Consider the following 11902-nt stretch of genomic DNA (forward strand, 5'->3'; position numbering starts at 1 on the left):
CTTGACAGACATGCCACTATTGCACCCGTTGGCTCATTTGGCCTGGCTGGCCAAATATAAGGCTTGCACTGTCCACTGTTGAACTCTTTTTTAAAAAAATATTTATTTATGAGAGAGAGAAAGAGAATCAAACACAGAGAGAGTATGGGCACACCATAGCTTCCTGCCTCTGCAAACAAACTCCAAATGCATGCATCACTTAGTGCATCTGCGTTTATGTAGATACTCACATATCAAACTTGGGTCCTTAGGCTTTGTAGGCAGGTGAGCCAGGAGTGATGGTACACAGGTGTAGTCCCATTACACAGAGGCAGGAGGATTGTCAAAAGTTCAAGGACAGCCTGAGTTACCTATAGATTTAGTGATCAGCTTGGGCTACATGAGGCACAGTTTCAAGGGGAAAAATAAGAAAGAGAAAAGAAAAAAGAAATCAAGGTAGCACCGACTTATATCCCCAGTTCTTGTTTTACATTCTTCATTTTCAAATACTGTCATTGAGTTGCCTAGGCTGGCAATGAACTTATTCTGAAGACCAGGCAGGCCTTGAACTTTCAATTGACTTGCCTCAGCCTTCTGAGAAGCTGGAGTTATAAGCCTTCCTTCAGATTATACAAGTGTGCTGAGAAGATGAGAATTAAGCACACATAACATGTAATAATAACAGTGTAAAACCATGTGCAACTAAATGCTAGGCAGAGGAGGGAGAGAAGGATATGGCAGAATTAAGGTTTCTGGGATGGCTAAAGAAATCAGGTTGGGATTTAAAGAAACACAAAGATATCAGCTGAATCTCACATAATGTGGCAGGATGCTTACCCCAGCTCAGATATGGAGGCTTCTTTGTACCCAAAAAGGACTATTATGGAAATATTGACAATTTGGAAAAAGCTGACCACATTTTACATAAAAATATCAGAACACATGGTCTAACAATGGGAAGGAATTTTTTAATTGGGAATGTACCAGAAAAATCTCAAACATATGGCTACTCTATTTACAGGCCAAGACAATCTTAATTATAAGAGAGGTTTAAGCTCTCGCACTACACTAAGCCGACAAGACAACCACTGCCATTCTGGGGCTGCTAAGTCATTTCTCCTTGGTCACTGGACTTCATGTTCTTTATTGATGTTTCTGTTAACATTTTTAGAGAAAAGGTCAATGCCCAAACAGCAAAAGACAAGCTGTAGAAATTCTATTTAAATTTTCTGAATTTTATGTGTTCATGTTCTCTCGGTTGCCTCTTGCAGTTCTTGTACTAGGTAGGGTAAAAATAATGAATGTAAATTTTTTTTCTACCTAGGATAATAAAATAAAATCTAATTTAAAGTTGTCTTCCCTTGAAATAAAAGGGAATATCCATTCTCTGTAAATTTCTTAGGCTTACGAAGTTCTCCATTTAAAAATACATTTAAACTACCAAGATTGTGCTCTTTGTTTTTCCAATACCTTGCTATTTTTATCATTAAGAGCTTGCTTTCTGCAATAAAATGTGCCCCAGAAGCTTCTTTATCCAGTTTTTCAATTTAATAAACTTAGTGATTATTGAAGAAGAAATAGTTTTAAGGGTTTCAGCTCAAGTTGTGGCAGGTGAGAACACCTTCCATTTTACCCTGCAGCCCATACTAGAACTGACTTCTCAAACACAACAATGAGACAGTAGTCATCCTAATCTCCTTGTAGAACTAAACATCAATATATGTTAATATTCTTTCTAGTAATAGCACTAGTTAAATTCATTGCATGTTTACTATGTACTGAGTATTTGGCATAAGTATTAAAAACCTCATAGTATGCCTTACGAGCTGTATTTGTTTGTTTGTTTTTTAATTTTTTTTGTAGTTAGTGAATATAGTCAAGTTGGTACCATTGTTAGCCTGTCCCTGTCCTTCCCCCTCCACAGGGACCTTCCTTGTTGGGGTATATGGTTCGTGCATTGTAGAGTTAGCCTTTAGTTTCGGGTAGGAGGAGATGTCTCTGCATGTCATGACCCAACATGTGGCACTGATATTCTTTCCTCCCACTCTTCCACAAATTTCCCTGAGCCATGTTGGGTTCATATTAGGTCTGCTTCCCTGTTGAGATCTTGGGAGCCTCTGTGTCTCTGGATATCTGGTTTGGTAGGGGTTGCTTGTTCTCTGTGTCTATCTACGTCACTGTTGTGCTGGTTCCTGGTTCACCAAGTAAACAGCATTCTTGCATGTTTCCCCAATTTTTCTTGGTTTCAGCCAAGGCCCTTTTGAGGTATGATGGAGTGCTTCTCTCCTTAGGATCTGCATCTATCTGAAAAAGAGAAGCAGATTCTCCAATGGAGAGTCAAGTTAGCACCAAGTAAATATGATAAGCATTGTTTCTTAGAGAGAATTTAGTGGAGAGCGGGTTCAATTTTGGATATGGCTCTGACTTGTTTCCCAGCTCCAGCTGTGGGTCCTGTTCCACTGAGCAGATCAATTAGTCAAATCGAAAGCAGTTGGTTTCACACCATGGCTATGTCCCACTATTGCACTTGTATGAGTATCATGTCAGGTTGTTGGCTGCTAAGTAGGTTAAACCATGTGTTGCTTGGGCAGATATTGGTCTTTATCCCCCAGTCACTCATGCAGCACCTTCCGGTAGTAGATGTGCTAAATGCCTGGCAACTGACTCTCTTCCAGCTTCTAGCCATGTCACTCCATGATACGTACCAACAGTGTATGGTGTCTTTCGCAGTAGGGTCTTACCACTAACCTATGGTGGGTCCTCAAGCTCTCTGATATATGTCTTCTTTTGGGAAAGCAAAAAAAAGAGGACCTAAAAAACCAGCTGGCTATGCTAAATGAAGACATAAAGAAATGCAAGGAAGAATTCCAAGAAGCATCAAGAAAATCAGAAAATGATGTGAAAAAGGAACTTGACAGAGGGATGGAAACCATACATAGGAAAGTAGTAGAAAGTACAAACCTAATTGAACAAGCCCAAAACTCTTTAGAGGCTCTCAAGAATAGAGTCAGCCATGTGGAGGATAGAAACTCAGATCTGGAAGACAAAACAGAAGAAACAGTTCAAGAATGCAAAAGTTTCAATAAGTTCAAAAATTTCTGTGAACAGAACATGAGGGAAATGTGGGAAACCCTCAAACATCCTAACATTCAGATCATGGGAATAGCAGAAGGGGAAGAAATTCAGACCAAAGGCATGGAGAACTTATTCAACAAAATAAATGAAGAAAACTTTCCGACTCTCTCAAAAGAAAGGCCCATCAAGATACAAGAAGCTAACAGAACTCCAAACAGATTGGACCAAAGGAAAATCTCTCCAAGACATATTGTCATTAAGATTCTAAACATTGACATCAAAGAGAAAGTTGGTTTGCTTTTGTTTGTTTGTTTTTGGAGGTAGGGTCTTGCTCTAGCCCAGGCTGACCTGGCATTCACTATGTAGTCTATGGTAGTTTGAATAGATGGCCCCCAATATATTCAGTGTTTTATTAGTTGTAGCTTGCAATTACAGCCACCTGGCTGGAGGCACTGTTACTGGGTATATCTTAAGGTGTGGTGGTGAGTTTGAGATTTCAATCTAAAATATGCAAAGTGTGCCTAGATGGAGTTCCTAAAGTATGCTTTGCTGTGTGGCGTTTGGCTTTTTGGCTTGTGCTTTTCTTCTCTGTGTTTGGTCCTGTGAAAGCAGACAGCTTCTTCTGTCATTATGAAACTTCCCCTGGATCTGTAAGCTTCAATAAATCTCTTCCTCCATAACTGTGCCTGATGTGGAAGTTTATCTTCGATGCTTGGTTTATAAGCTTTCTAAGGGGAAGGAAAGACTGCAAAGGACTTTATTGAAACTGGGCTACTGGCATAAGGGCTGGCTGCGTCCTCCTGTGCAGGCCCAAAGAGTTTGATCAAAGTTAAATTTGTAATTGACTGATGTGCTTGGAAAAAGATAATTAAACTGAGAGATTTATGATTTTTAAGCTGGAAAACCTCAAACAAATTAAAATTATAGGCCCTGAGACTGATCTTAGGTTCCTAAACCTGCTATTGTCAAACACATTAACAATCTTAAGGAAGATGGCCCAACTGCTTTACATTAAAACAATGGAAAGAATGCCTGAGGAAAGACTAGCATAGAAATGCAAACTCTTTTGGTAAGAATTGACTAGGGAATGAACCTGCCTTTCAAGGTTATGATTTATTTCATCCCTGAATTAAGAATATGGCTATGTCATGCACACCTGGTATTGGTTTCAAAAGCATGAAAAATGAGAGACATAATCATAAATTGCACACTGTTCCAGGAGCTGCTGCTGAGATGCAGCATGAGGCAGCATGATACCCTGATAGGCTGAAAGACCTTTGGAAGATGGACCATGCTTTACATGAAGACCTGAAGACATTTTGGATGTACCAGGACTACACAAGGGCTACTACAGAGCACACTGTTGGCCTAGGATGAAAGTGTTCCCTGCCCAGTTGGAGGGGTGAAATTAAAAAATCTGGAGACTGGCAATCTCTGGTTATATTGAACTTAAACTGCAAAAGTTTTATGATTGCTTGATGGTGATTGAGTTTTCATTGTTTTAGTCTCTCCTTGCTATGTATTATACCAGATAAAAATGTTTGCTCTGTGCCTTTATATGTTGGAAGTATTTAACTTGCTTGATTTTATAGGACTTACTCTTATATTGGTCAAGACTATGGGAACCTTTGAAATTGAACTGAGTACAATTTAAAATGTATAATTGTTATAAATGTATTGGAGGCCAAGGGCAAAATATGGTAGTTTGAATAGATGGCCCCCAATATATTCTGTGTTTTGTTAGTTTGTAGTTTAATCCACCTGGGTAGATCTTCAGGTATGATGATGGGTTTGAGATTTCAATCTAAAGACATGCAAAATATGCCTAGCTGGAGTTCCTAAAGTGTGCTGTGTTGTGTGGCTTTGGGCTTTTTGGCTTGTGATTTTCTCTCTGTGTGTTTGGTCCTGTGAAAGCAGACAGCTTCTGCCATTATGAAACTTCCTCTGAATCTATAAGTTTCAATAAATCCCTTCCTCCATAACTGAGCCTGATGTGAAAGTTTATCTCAGCAAACCTAAAGCTGTCTGCTACATAGTCTCAGGCTGGCCTCAAATTCATGGCCATCCTCCTACCTGGCCTGTGATTAAAGGCATGTATCACCAAACCCAACCCTTATGAACTTTTTATATGATGCAAGTAGTGTCAGAAAGGCTACTTCCCCTGTTGACAGCCAGGAAATATAGTATTGAACTATTAATCCCACATTTGGGCTCAATCCCCATACTTTACTGCATTAGTCCTAAACTAGGTTTTCAGAAAGAAAAAAAAGAGAAAGAACAGTGCATCATTATTTTCATGGTTAAATCGCTTCTCTCAAGTCTGCATTTCCTCAACAAATAATTATTAAGCACTCACTATGTTCCAGGCAGCCAAACTAATAGTCTTGCAATCCAATAAAAATAAAAGTACTGAGAGACCAAATATAACCATTTTAAGTTAAAAAAATAAAAAAGGCCCAGGCCTGACTTAGATAGAAAACTAGCCAGCCAATGTGCTGACCTTTTGCTTCTGTAAACTTTGCTTGCTTAATTGCTGCCTTCCCCCCTAACGTTTCTGAGGAATCTCCATTTCAAGGACATTACAGAAACACTGCACTGCGGGGTGGGGGTGGGGGCCCTCCGGCCACCTGCTTAGATAAGAAATTGAGGAATCTCCACTTCAAGGACAATGGAGATGACTTCATCTGCCTGGAGTGCTACTAGCTCCTGCCCTCAACTTTGCCCACTGAAACCCCAAGCCAATCAGAACTGTTTAAATCAACCAATCATGTATCTATCCCCTACTTCTTTGTTCGAATTCCCATATGAACCCCTTTGCCCAAAAGAAAGGGGCTCTCTCCCTCACTACCACTGTGCCAGACGGTGGGGATGGAGCCCAGGCCTAGGCTTGCAGTAAAGAAAACTGTTGCTTTTGCATTCGAGTGTCTTGGCTTCTGTGGCAGGTATCTGGGTGACTCTTGGGTGACTGGGTTTCTTGGCTCCTAGTCAGGGGTCTTGGCACAACATCTTGGGGGCTCTTCCGGGATTCCCAGAGACTCCAACGAACCCAAGAACCCGAAGGTTTCTTCTCCAACTGGTCGGTATGTTTTCCACTTGAGTGCTCTCCTTTTCCTTTCATTCTGTATGCTAGCCACATCTGTTTTCTGATCAGGTCATACGTCCTGGTGGATGCACCATAAGGACATACCGGAAGGAGGCAGGAGACATCCTTCCCCCTCATCTGAGTGGGGGCTCTGCCCTCTGGGACAGAGCAAACCTGCTAATCTGAGTGTGGGCTCTGTCCCTGACAGAGCAAATCTGCTGGGGAGACCTGTTCCCATCTGTACTGTGTTTGGCATTATTGAGCTGTCCCCTAAGGACTCAGACTCTTCTGGCCACAAGGGATATGAATCTGTAGTGTGCATCTGGTTTTTCTTGGGGGGGGGGGCTGTGTTTCTGTGTAGTACTTGTGTGTCTTGTCATTGCCCTAATCCTATGGATGTTCCTCCCCTGACTCAATAACATGGGGCAGATTCCTTCCTCCCCTTAAGGACACCCTGATCAAATCCTTTATATTGTGACTTGGAGGAACATGATAGAAGAGGCTCTCCCCTGGGTGAAATCTTTCCTCCCTTCCTCACCCCCTCCTTTACACGTGCTGGCAGTTCCCCCCGAAGAGAAACCAAGCCCACTGCTGAAGCCTCACCCCAATTTTTGCAGGGAGCACTGATGAGATTGACAGGGTGGGTGAGTACTCTCCCAGAGGGACTGGGAGACATCTGCCCATGTTGCCTTGCCTCCATGTTTTTGAGGGCTGGCAGGTTTCTCTTTCTCCTCCTTTATTTTCAGTTCACGCCATCACGTGGGACCAGACACGATGAACTGGCAACTGATGTCTCTTGGCCGAGGCCACTCTTCAGTATTGACTGAAGGCCAGCTGTCCTCTGCCTGGACCCCGACAGCCTGTTGGGTGTCGGCAAAAACTCTCTATCTATTTCTCTCTGACACAAAAAACCTGGTAACACAATGACCTCCTAAAAGCCTGTAGGGCAGGTCACCAGCCTCTTAAACTTGTGGACAGGCTCATGCCTGGAGCTCTGGGGAATCCCCCGGGTGCTGCTCAGCCCTCGGGAATATTGCCCTGGGGTCTTGGCATTTCTAATTTTTTTCTGTCATGGGTAACATTGCCTCCCATCAAAATATAAATATAAATATCTTAGATTCATGGAATAAGAGCTCTTCTGAAAGTTAAGGGAATTAGCTTTCCCAGAGGGAGGCAGGCTCCTTTTGGAAGAAGTCGTCCATCCAGGTCATTTCTGGATTTCTGGGCATCCATGTGGACCCACATAGCTTATTCTGGCTAGGAAATGAAAAGTTCAGGAAGGAAATTTCCCCTCACTCCTTTTAAGCAGCAAAACTACAAGCCAGTTTTGCAAGTGCTCCACAGCAGCTTGGGTCAGAGTCAGGTACAGACAGACAATGGCGCCTCTGCCCATGCAGGTGCCATGTCTCCGCCTCCTCTCCCAGTGACCCCCAGCATGCCCACTCCTTCAGCAGCCTCCCAGTGGGCTGCCTTCTTCAGAAGCCTGCTGGCAGTCCTGGAGCCCCCCTCTCCCCTTCAGGTAGTCAGAATCCCTGGCCCTCCAGCAGTCGTCTTGGCCATTACCTCCAGTGTACTAGACTGGACCTCCGGGGAGTGCCGGGAGTAAGGCAGGGCTTATCTAATGTGATACAAGCCCCACCCAGCCATAACAGTGCACCAAAAAGCTGCAAGAAAATAAAGTCACATTTAACTGTAGCCTATAAAGAACTAAAGTTTTACATTAAAAAAAAATGTCAACTTTGTTACATGATATCATAAATAAAATTACTAAATGTGTGTTCTAGGCCAACTTCAACTTTCATAGTGGGTTATTAAAAACAACAGAATTCTCTTAAAGTGGTAATTTATCAGGTATTTAAAAAATTGTAATGTACTTAAAAGGAGGCAACAGACCTGACTTCTAGACCAGCCCTCCTCAAGATAGCAACAATATTTGCCTTAGTTTAATGTCTTATTGGTATTAATGACATAAAATTGTCTTTAGACTACTCACTTGTTAGTGAGTAATGAGATTAATTAAGTTGGTGTGGTTTTTCATAATAGCCTTATAAGAAAGGTGGTTAATAATGGGATAAGATGAATTGATTGAAGAAACTGGGAAAAATTTTCAATGTTGGGACATAGAATGCTTGTTAAAAATGCCTTTTGAGTGGTACTTAGATAAAATTGTTAAAGTAGGTAAATAAAGATGTGTGTATATAGGAAAGAATTTTCAGGCTAAACCTAAACACCATGTCTAAAGTTAGAGATTTTTCAACTGTTTACAGACTCTTAAGGATACTCTAAAAGTTTTATATAGGGACATAGTCTTAATCTAAATTCATCTTATATTAGACACAGATGATGCCTATATTAGGTGGGTCACAAAGTTATAAGTACAGATGTAATTGGAGGTTTAACCAGGTTAAACATAGACAAGAGTCTATCACCTTGTATTTTGCAAATGGGTAAATTTGCTATGTAAAAACAACTTCAGAATAGGATAGGAATGTCAGGATGCTTATCTCTCTGTCTGTAATTTCATTTTGTTCTTGCTTTCCAACATATGCTACTTAAATTCATGGAAACCTGGACTCTGAAAAAAAAACGGATGGAACTCCATTTATCTCAGACCCCATGCAAGTTTAAGCCATGTGTTCCCCCAGAGTCTGACTAAAGACAAAATGGCCAGTTGTCTCTGAAAAAAAAAATAAAAGGAGTACAGCATATAACTGTGGTACTCTGTAGTTCTTCTCTTTTAAACACCTAAAGTCACATCTGTTAGATAAAGTTTCCCACTAGAAAATACTGGACCAAATATAAATGGTGCCAATTTTCCTTCTGCACTACCATGGTTGCATGGCAAGAGTGCCATCCTTGGGAAGATGAAAGATGGCATGAACATTATGGAAGCCATGGAGGGCTTTGCATCCAGAAAAAAGAAGAAGAAGAAGAAGAAGAAGAAGAAGAAGAGGAGGAGGAGGAGGAGGAGGAGGAGGAGGAGGAGGAGGAGGAGGAGGAGGAGGAGGAGGAGGAGGAAGAAGAAGAAGAAGAAGAAGAAGAAGAGCGAGATCACCACTGTCTACTATAGACAACTCTAATGCATTTGACTTATGGGCATCTTAACCAACAATTTATTCCTTCTGGGCTCGGGAAATGTGGTAGTTTGAATAGATGGCCCCTAATATATTCAGTGCTTTATTAGTTTGTAGTTTGTATCTATAGCCACCTGGCTGGAGGCAGTGTCACTAGGCAGATCTTAAAGTGTGGTGGTGGGTTTGAGATTTCAATCTAAAGATAGCAAAGTGTGCTAGCTGGAGTTCCTGAAGTGTGCTGTGCTGTGTGGCTTTTGGCCTTATATGGCTTAGGTGTATGCTTCTCTCTCTGGTCCTGTGAAGGCAAGCCAGCTTCTTCTGCCATTGTGGAACTTGCCCTGGATCTGTAAGCTTCAATAAATATCCCTTCCTCCATAAAAAAAGAAAAAGTTTCTCACTAGACAAAATGTTAAATAGGTAAACTGAGTCAAGGTATTTGATCAGCTTACAAACTCCTTACATAAGACAAGCATCAGGCTTATCTAATGTGTATATAAGGGTAAGGGCCCTTCACTGAAACATTTAATTGGATTAAATCTAATGTTTACCTGATGCCAAGGTTTTAATCAGTGGAGAAACTGAGTCTTATGATAAGGCCTCACTTATTAACAGGTCACTGATGCTAATTTGTTATGATGTAAGGGCTATAAAACTGGCTTTAAGACTCACTCAGTAAAATAAATTAGGTTCCTCTTTTCATCAAGGTTTTAACTATTCTTAAAATAAAGGCTCACATAGAAGTGATTAATTTCCAAAAGTGAAGTACTCATACCTAAAGACATTGTGACTTTAAAGATAGCTTCTGACTTATTTATGTTAATTGTATTAAATGGCCATAACTAGGTTTAATTACTTAGGATTAAGTGATTTAATTTCAGTAATGATAACCTTCATCTTCCTGGGATATGTTGGGACAGCGTGCTTAAGCTTTATCAAATTTAAGTCATGGGTAAAACATAAAATTGTTTTATGTTAATAAAAATTTCTATGGTATATAAAATCAATAGCTATCAAGTTTAAGCCAAAATCATGGGTTGTCAAATAATGTGTTTTTTTTTCTTTCAAAAAGATTTATCAAGTGTTATATTAGAATTCAGATAGCTGTTTTGGTTTTTAAAAAAAGTTTTCAAGGGCTGGAGAGATGGCTTAGTGGTTAAGCGCTTGCCTGTAAGCCTAAGGACCCCAGTTCAAGGCTCGGTTCCCCAGGTCCCACGTTAGCCAGATGCACAAGGGGGCACACGAGCCTGGAGTTCGTTTACAGTGGCTGGAAGCTCTGGCATGCCCATTCTCTCTCTCTCCCTCTATCTGTCTTTCTGTCTGTGTCTGTCACTCTCAAATAAATAAATAAAAAATAAACAAAAAAATATTTAAAAAAAAAAAGTTTTCAAGTTCTGTGGTTCTGTTTCCAATGTTCTCTGGGAAATTTGTACCAACACAGGTATCTGAACTAATCAAAGATGTTTTCAAACACAGTTGCTAAGACTTTATACTGCCTTACTTGTCTTTTTCTGACAATTTCTAGGTTAAATGAATTAGTCTATAAATCAATTGGTACTGTTTTCAAGACTGGTAGCAGGTTCTGCCTATATTTATAAATATTAGATATTTAAAATATAAGATGTGTCTATTCTCTATACCTCATATATAAGGCTTATGCTGCCATAGTACTACCAAAATTTTAAAGATAGGACAAAATGATTTTAAAAGTCCTTGTGCCATTCTTTAAGTCTATTTCAGTAATCAAATGTGCTCTATATGTACATACATTCAGGGTGGTGTAACTTCCTTTCTAAGTGTGTTAATTACCTACGTAGAAGCCAAAGCCAACTGGAATCATCAGAGCAAGAGGCGCCAATATTTTGGCCTGTGCTCCCAGGTCATGAGGGCACTGGAGATGATGGGACACTTCTATGCTGGCCCCTGGTAAGTCACCTGTCTTCCTGAGCAGGGAGGATATGGAGACCCAAACAAAATTGGTGTATAGTCTGAAACAGGAGAGTCACAATTGAGGAGCAATCAGTCCTCCAGACTTCCCAAAGAAGGGAAAACTACTTGGCCAGCACAGCCCTGACTCATCCTGACAGAAGATACCAGTAAGCTATGGGGCTACTCTTGGGTCCCTAAAGTCTCTTTGGAGAGCCATTAATGACCTCAAAAATTAATCCTTAATTAAATTTGGCTAACTGCATGGTCTTAAATACTCAGAGAGAAATGTATAGCCAAAGATAAAAAATACCTTACTCATATGAATGGTCTGTGATTCCAAGAGGGGAAGCAAACATTAAGATATATTTTCCCCATAGTTTTAATTATATATAATTTATATATATAATATATATATTATAATATTAATTAAATAAAATATAATATTATAATATATATAATAAGTTATATATAATTTTAAAAAGATACTCAAAGGGTTATTTTCAAACCTAAAATATGTAAATAATCTGGGACACTGGGTTTTGCCATCGCAGCAAGACACTGGAACCCCGCTGGGAGGGACCCTATGCTGCAAGGGACCCTAAGTCTTCATCCTGACCACACCTACCGCTGTGAAGATGGACAGAATTGCCACTTGGATTCATCACACCCACCTACTAAGGTGGACTATATATGGCTTTAGGAAAGAATGTTGTTTTTATATCAACCAATCAGGTATAATTAGAGACTCAATGGCGAAAATACTAGA

Source organism: Jaculus jaculus, chromosome 3 (assembly GCF_020740685.1).
Source record: "Jaculus jaculus isolate mJacJac1 chromosome 3, mJacJac1.mat.Y.cur, whole genome shotgun sequence".
NCBI classification, from domain to species: Eukaryota; Metazoa; Chordata; class Mammalia; order Rodentia; family Dipodidae; genus Jaculus; species Jaculus jaculus.